Raw genomic sequence first — 8,412 nt, 5'->3', positions numbered from 1 at the left:
CCACTGACCTTCGCAAAACCAAACACCTACTGGTCTTCAGAAAGAACCTCAAGACATGGTTGTTCGATCAGTGACCCTCCCTGCCCCCCATTATTTCCCCTCCCCCAGCGCCTTAAGACCCTCACGGGTGAGTAGCGCACTCTACACATTTTTTTGATTGATTGATTGATTGACAAATGTCCTTATACTGTAACAGAAGTCTCAGCAGTGTTAGAACTGAGTTTGGACAGTAGCATGTGTGTTTACTGATAGTAATATGTGTAAGAAACAAATGCCTGCATGCTGTTACTTGTGTCTTTCTCCAGTAGCACGCCTATTTACTGTAATTAGTATGTAAGGTAACATCGGCTAGACAAAACTGGACCCAAATGCTGGTACACTGTGACTAGCCTGTGTACTGTTTCCAGTGTGTTTCACTAGTATTATGCCAGCTTACTGTTACTAGAATGTACAGTAAGACTGGCCCAATATATATACCATATCAAATTGTTTTACCATAAAACAAAGATATAGTATTGTTAAAGACATTACCACGTGAGGGACACAGAAATTGCATTTTAAAGGACATCTATGTGAACTTGCATCGATTAGAAGAGATAGTGACTGTGTGAGAGTTGTATGGTGCTGCTAACCAAAGCACTGTTAGTAAGAAGTCTTTCCTCAAAGAGGAAGCTGTTCTGATGAGATCCACAGCAGCAGTTTCTAGTCCATCCAGTCCCAAATTTAGGGGGTATAGTTCAGTGGTAGAGCATTTGACTACAAATCAAGAGGTCCCTGGTTCAAATCTGGGTGCCACCTTAACACTTTAAAGAAGCTGTAAATTTCTGTCTGTATCACTTTTTTCAATTCTTGGGGATTTTTTGAAAGTATGTCACACTAAAACGACTAATTAAGCAGAATAGCTCAAAGTTTTATGTGCATCCTTAAGACTCTTGTTGAAAATTAACAGTTTTCACACTCACGCCCAGTAACTGCACCATGGATCAATTCAAGTAAAACAAGAGTTCGTACATTGGCACACAGAGACAAATTGAAATTTGTGTACACAGCATGATACTGTGTACTTTAATACATTTTTCTACATTGTGTAGTGTACAGCACACAGATAATGTTTTACGGCATGGATTTCTTAACAAGCATTACTTCTAATAATTGAGCGTATAGCAGAAATTGCAGGTGCAAAGAAAAAATACATAGGTAAACAAATCACAAGTTTCTAAATTCCACTGTATTTACCACAGCACAGCTGATTTGTTGTGCTTTAAGAGACACTGTGTGCCTGTACAGCAGCAAATATGTGAGTTTTTGGGCACTGTCTGCCCGTAATGCTTTCACAAATGTTATACTGTAACAGAAGTCTCTGCAGTGTTAGAACTGAGTTTGGACAGTAGCATGTGTGTTTACTGATAGTAATATGTGTAAGAAACAAATGTCTGCATGCTGTTACTTGTGTCTTTCTCCAGTAGCACACCTATTTACTGTAATGAGTATGTACGGTAACATCGGCTAGACAAAACTGGACCCAAATGCTGGTACACTATGACTAGCCTGTGTACTGTTTCCAATGTGTTTCACTAGTATTGCACCAGCTTACCGTTACTAGAATGTACAGTAAGACTGGCCCAATATGTATAGCATATCAAATTGTTTTACCATAAACAAAGATATAGCATTGTTAAAGGCATTACCACATGAGGGACACAGAAATTGCATTTTAAAAGACATCTATGTGAACTTGCATCGATTACAAGAGATAGGGACTGTGTGAGAGTTGTATGGTACTGCTAACCAAAGCACTGTTAATAAGAAGTCTTTCCTCACTAGAGTTGTGTTCTGTCAATCTCTGAGGCAGTGGATTTTTAAATGAGCTAGGAAGCTTAGACTGGCTGAGTCACTGACAGCTTTGCACACTTACTACAGAGAGTGAGCAGACGAGAGACTAAGACTGATATTTACTGCACAGAGTGATTGCTGAAGAGAGTAAGACTCACTCATACTTACTGCATAGTGACTACCCAATAGAGTAAGCTAGTCCCACAGCTCAAATCCCACATGGTTATATCTTATTGTTAGTGAGACTCTGTGGCATTATTTGTCACTAGTGCACTGCACAAAATGCTGCTATGGAAAAAGGGAATGTGTGAAAGCATAAACATTTTCAACATATGGGTATTTCTCAGTGATAGAGCATTTAACTGCAGATGAAGAGGTCCCTGGTTCAAATATGGATTCCCCCTCTATACTTTGAGGAACATTTTGTTTCTTTTCTATACTGCTTTTTACAATTTCTCAGGATTTATCAAAAGTATGTTACACAAATACGACTAATTAAAATAAAAGTTGCAGGTATTATCTGCATCCATACGACTGTTGTGTGAAAGGACCAGCAGTCAGTCTCCATTCCAGTCCCACTGACTACTGAAGCAATAGTTGTCTTGAGAGTGAGCTGGCACCCTTGGCCTAGGAGCAGCTGTCAGGCTGTGTGATTTCACGGGGATAGTGAAGCAGCAGGTATGTTGAGTTTGTCCAGCAGCCTCCACCCAGGAGCATGAGTCATGCTGTGTCCCACTTCCTGTCACTAATAAAGCAACAGGTCTTTGTAGAGACAGCCTAGAAAAGAGGGAGTGTCTCTGATCAGATCTACATCAGCAGTTTCTAGTCCAGCCATTCCTAGACCCCTATTGTAACAGTGAGTATAGCTCAGTGATAAAGTATTTGAGTACAGATCAAGAGATCCCTGTTCAAATTTGGGTGCTCGCTTCACCCTTGAAGAAAGTTGTAATTTCCTTTGTTTACCACTTTGGCCAATTTTTGGGGATTCATTGAAAGTAAGTCACAGAAAAACGTCAAATTAAAAATAATAGTTCACAGTTTTATGTGCATCCTTAAGACTGTTTTGTGAAAATTAGCAGTTTTCACTCTCACGCCCAATACCTGCCCCATGGATCAATTTGAGTAAAACAAGAGTTTGTACATTGGCACACGTAGACAAATTGAAATTTGGGTACACAGCAAGATACTGTGTACTTTAACAAATCTTTTTACATCGCGTAGTGTGCAGCACACACAGACTTATTTACACAGTGGATCTATTAACAAGCATTGCAGCTCATAATTGTGCATATAGCAGAAATTGCAGGTGCAAAGGCAAAATACATGGGTTCACAAGTCACAAGTTTCTAGGCTGCACTATATTTACCACAGCACAGCTGTTTTGTTGTTTTTAAAGCAACACTGTGTGTGTTTACAGCAGCAAATATGTGAGTGTGTGTAGATTGTATGTATCGTAATGCTTTCACACGTCTTTATACAGTAACAGAAGTCTGTGCAGTGTTACAAGTGTGTTTTTACAACAGCATGTCTGTTTACTGTTAGTGATATGTGTATAGAAACAAATGCCTACATGCTGTTGCTAGTGTGTTTCACAAGTAGCACTCGGGCTACTGTAATTAGTACGTACAGTAAACTGGTACCAATGCGTGTACTGTGGCACTAGCCTGTGTACTGTTTTCATTGTGTTTCACTAATAGTATGTCAGTTTGTTGTTACTAGAATTTTGCTTGAATTTGAATTTACCTTGACAAAGCTAAAGACAAGAGGTGTTTGGCAAATGGTTCGTTTAACATTACGGCTGAGAGAGCAGCTACAGAAACGGGGCCTGAGAACTGTCTCTTGTTGCACAATTGATCTGAGTTGTTTTTTATTCATTTCTCTGAGTGTCATAAAACAATCACAACATTCCTTTTGAGGTGAAGAATGTGAGCAGTTGTCTTAGAGTCTTAAATAAGGTCCTCATCATGCAGCAGGGCCTCGAGCTGGCTTGAACACAATGAGGGCCAGTGGGTAACGTGTCCGGATGTCTGGCCTGAGGGCCGAGTGATCGCTGTGTGCACTGTGTGTGTTGTGTTGTGATTGGTAAAGTGTTCCTAACTACATGTGGCACCTCACTTTATGGTGTTTGGGGATGCAAGTATCCCTCTGGCCATGTGCATTTTATTGGCACCAGTCTCCTAGGACCAATGTGGTGTTGTTACACCTCTCTGTGGGGCTATTCTTCAGTTTCCGTTTGCATGTTTGTTTGCTGGGTACGTGGTACCCCACATGTGACCTATCAGTCAGTAACTTCAGGCCTAGGTTTCAGAACCTGTCTGACCACATATCTTGGAGTCGGGCTGATGTAGAGCTCGTGTCGGGTGTATTAGCTAATAGTGATGTGATTTCGTTGGTATAAATGATCACTTCAGGGGATCGACTTTCCCCATATTAACATTCCCCCTCTAGTTGAATTTTCAACTACATCATCTAACCCATACATCATGACAGTCACAATATTGAGGGCTTCGGTTTTGCTTACTACTACTTCCCTAGTTACTTTCATTCTTGGGGACCGCGTTTTTACCGCAGAAAACCCCCACATGTAGGAAAACACACAAAAACAATAACAATATGAAACCGGGCAGCAATGATGTGCACAGACCGGTCAGCGATTGGGGGAGCCAGGAGTCCAGTTTGTGAACATCTTCTGCTCAGGGGCATCTCCCTCTTCACGCTTGTCTTTTGGTAATCAGTGAAATGCTTGGATGGCAAGAGTCAGAGTTGCATTGTCCATGTCATTGGCTAGTATAAACATACTAATATAATATGATACACTGTTCCAAGAAAACAGGGAGGGGGAATAAAGGAGTCCTAATCATTAGGAGCAAGAGTCCTCACACACCATACTAGGTGTCATGCTTCATCATCGGACAGCTCCTCGTCAGACCGGCGCTGCAATGTCTGACGGACATCCCCCGAAGGGGAGCTCTTTGCCGGAGATCTTTTGTTTGTCAATGATGCCGCGGAGCCAGATATGGGTCCGTGGAGAAAAGAAGATACAAGAATGAAGGGTAAAATTGGCTCAGGACCCTCACTAAATATTTTATTCTTTGATATTGGGAGATGGCCAAGATTAAAAAAATGACAAGGGAGTGAAGGTCGAGATGATGCTCAAACACTCATGCAAGGCAATCAGATAGAGGAAGTCGGTAATTATCCGATGTTCCTCAGTATGCGGTCGACATGTTTCGCGTCTCTGATGGTCCGAAAGGATCCTATGACGCTTCTTCAGGACCTACTGAATCATTGGACTTCTTAATTTGAAACCAAGGCAAACTAATTAAAAATTAAATATAAACTCCTGCAATCTAACGCTCATAGTCAAGACGTCATCAGTCACTTACTAAAAAGGAAAGAGACAGGACTGGCTTTCTCCTATCAGTCACCCTGAGTACAAAAAGAACAGAGGTTAAATTGCATAATCTCTTCATCAACATGAAAGAGTAATTCGATCAAACCAAAATTGAAATAGTGACAAACTGTGCAGCACAACGTGATGAGGTGGAAGATAGCAACCCATGCTTATGATATATAGGTGGGCTTACCATCTCCACTAGAGAACGGGCTTCATGGGATCACGTAGGTCTGTTGCCCGATTCACAGCAGAGCTGGTCAAGGGTTGAGCAGAAAAACATAACAAAAGAACAGAAATATCTCTGTTACTAAATACTAAACCAAGCCATTCGTATGGTAACTAGAGGCAAGTAAGTCACACTTTTTTAAAAAAGGATGTAACAGAGCCACACAGTATGTTTTAATATGCGCGGAAAAAACAGTAGTTACATATTCATGGAGTCAGCAGTGATGGAAATAATTACCCCAGGTTTCAAATACAGATACATAGAATCTGTAAAACAGTCACGGTAGGACATATGTTCAAAACATAAAGAACTGCACTTCTGACATCCTGGTCATATAGCAGAGGTGGTTGTATGCAGAATAGCGCTAAGGGGGGAGGTCGGGTGTCAGTTGCAACCTCAGTCCCTCCCTATTGCTGCCAAAGACAACCCGTCAGCAAGACAAGAAGAGTCAGAGGCCGGGGAGTACTCGTTTCACCTTCATATACCGAGTCTATCCAAAAGCGTGCCGGGAAATGAAACACGCGATCAACCTAAGAGATCGTTATCTCATTGTAAAGAGATTCGCATTGTGGCCAAAGGAATATTAATAATGCGGGGTCGGAAGCACTTACTTGTATGCGAGTCGGTGTCCGCCACGCCAGACATGATCAAAGAAATGGAGAAGGGGACTTACAAGTGTAGTTACTGTAGTCAGGATATCTATGGCGGCCATCTTAAGCTAGTATGTATCAAAAGGAAAACGAGTGTATAGTCCACTCGAGAGCAGCACAATGAACTAGGATACATATATCTAAGTGAGATGGTATGATCATAGATCATCAAATATCATAATGTGCAATCGTTCTAACAATCACAATATTCCAACTTGACAGTAACTACACTTGTAAGTCCCTTCTCCATTTCTTTGATCATGTCTGGCGTGTTTGAAGGTGCTGCCAGGCAACTAATTGAGTAATTGACCCACGCGCGCCTTGCACGCGTACTATTTATGCCCGTGAGCACCCGGCTTCGTTCTCATTCGGGAACGTAGCCTGAGGGTAGGTGCTACATCAGACACCGACTCGCATACAAGTAAGTGCTTCCGACCCCGCATTCTTAATATTCCTTTGGCCACAATACGAATCTCTTTACAAAGAGATAACGATCTCTTAGGTTGATCGCGTGTTTCATTTCCTGGCACGCTTTTGGATAGACTCGGTATATGAAGGTGAAACGAGTACTCCCCGGCCTCTGACTCTTCTTGTCTTGCTGACGGGTTGTCTTTGGCAGCAATAGGGAGGGACTGAGGTTGCAACTGACACCCGACCTCCCCCCTTAGCGCTATTCTGCCTACAACCACCTCTGCTATATGACCAGGATGTCTCAAGTGCAGTTCTTTATGTTTTGAACATATGTCCTACCGTGACTGTTTTACAGATTCTATGTATCTGTATTTGAAACCTGGGGTAATTATTTCCATCACTGCTGACTCCATGAATATGTAACTATTGTTTTTTCCGCGCATATTAAAACATACTGTGTGGCTCTGTTACATCCTTTTTTTTTAAAGTGTGACTTACTTGCCTCTAGTTACCATACGAATGGCTTGGTTTAGTATTTAGTAACAGAGATATTTCTGTTCTTTTGTTATGTTTTTTTGCTCAACCCTTGACCAGCTCTGTTGTGAATCGGGCAACAGACCTACGTGATCCCATGAAGCCCGTTCTCTAGTGGAGATGGTAAGCCCACCTATATATCATAAGCATGGGTTGCTATCTTCCACCTCATCACGTTGTGCTGCACAGTGTGTCACTATTTCAATTTTGGTTTGATCGAATTACTCTTTCATGTTGATGAAGAGATTATGCAATTTAACCTCTGTTCTTTTTGTACTCAGGGTGACTGATAGGAGAAAGCCAGTCCTGTCTATTTCCTTTTTAGTAAGTGACTGATGACGTCTTGACTATGAGCGTTAGATTGCAGGAGTCTATATATAATTTTTAATTAGTTTGCCTTGGTTTCAAATTAAGAAGTCCAATGATTCAGTAGGTCCTGAAGAAGCGTCATAGGATCCTTTCGGACCATCAGAGACGCGAAACATGTCGACCGCATACTGAGGACCATCGGATAATTACCAACTTCCTCTATCTGATTGCCTTGTGGGAGTGTTTGAGCATCATCTCGACCTTCACTCCCTTGTCATTTTTTTTATCTTGGCCATCTCCCAATATCAAAGAATAAAATATTTAGTGAGGGTCCTGAGCCAATTTTACCCTTCATTCTTGTATCTTCTTTTCTCCACGGACCCATATCTGGCTCCGCGGCATCATTGACAAACAAAAGATCTCCGGCAAAGAGCTCCCCTTCGGGGGATGCCCGTCAGACATTGCAGCGCCGGTCTGACGAGGAGCTGTCCGATGATGAAGCATGACACCTAGTATGGTGTGTAAGGACTCTTGCTCCTAATGATTAGGACTCCTTTATTCCCCCTCCCTGTTTTCTTGGAACAGTGTATCATATTATATTATTAGGTTACCTGGAGGGTATTCACTGGACCATTAATCCTCCAATCCCTTTTGTGTGTTTGTAGTATAAACATACAGCAGGATGTACCGATCTTTGCACACATCCCACCCTCCACTGCAGTCATCAAGTCCAACATATACCGATGTTGTGTCACCATGAGGCGGATGGCTCTCAGTTCTTCCTTGATCGCATTAAGTCCGAGCTCAGTGCTGTTCATCATTTTGAGCATTTCACACCTGGGTACTTTGCAACCAGCAGTTGTTCACTTTAGTCTGCATGGTGAAGAAGGGTATGGACCCTCGCGCCGATACTTGAGCATCAGAGAACAGTGTGAATTCCTCTGAAATGTCCTTGTACTGAGCCCAGCCAAAATAATTAGCAGATCTTTTATCTCGAGCCTGATGCAACAGAGTTATATTCTTCTTTAGCAGGTGTTGGTCCAGTTCTGACA

The 8,412-nt window shown here is 42.0% G+C and overlaps 1 non-coding gene across 1 annotated transcript; it reads left to right on the top strand.

Moving 5' to 3' along the window:
• Window positions 1–726: 726 nt before the first annotated feature.
• TRNAC-ACA (transfer RNA cysteine (anticodon ACA)) lies at window positions 727–798 on the top strand. Its single transcript has one exon. It is a non-coding gene; the product is annotated as a tRNA-Cys (tRNA).
• Window positions 799–8,412: the final 7,614 nt, after the last annotated feature.

This window comes from Pleurodeles waltl, chromosome 4_1, assembly GCF_031143425.1.
Source record: "Pleurodeles waltl isolate 20211129_DDA chromosome 4_1, aPleWal1.hap1.20221129, whole genome shotgun sequence".
Lineage (NCBI taxonomy): Eukaryota > Metazoa > Chordata > Amphibia > Caudata > Salamandridae > Pleurodeles > Pleurodeles waltl.
Note: the sequence above shows the minus strand (reverse complement) of the source record. Positions and strands in the feature narration are given on the sequence as shown.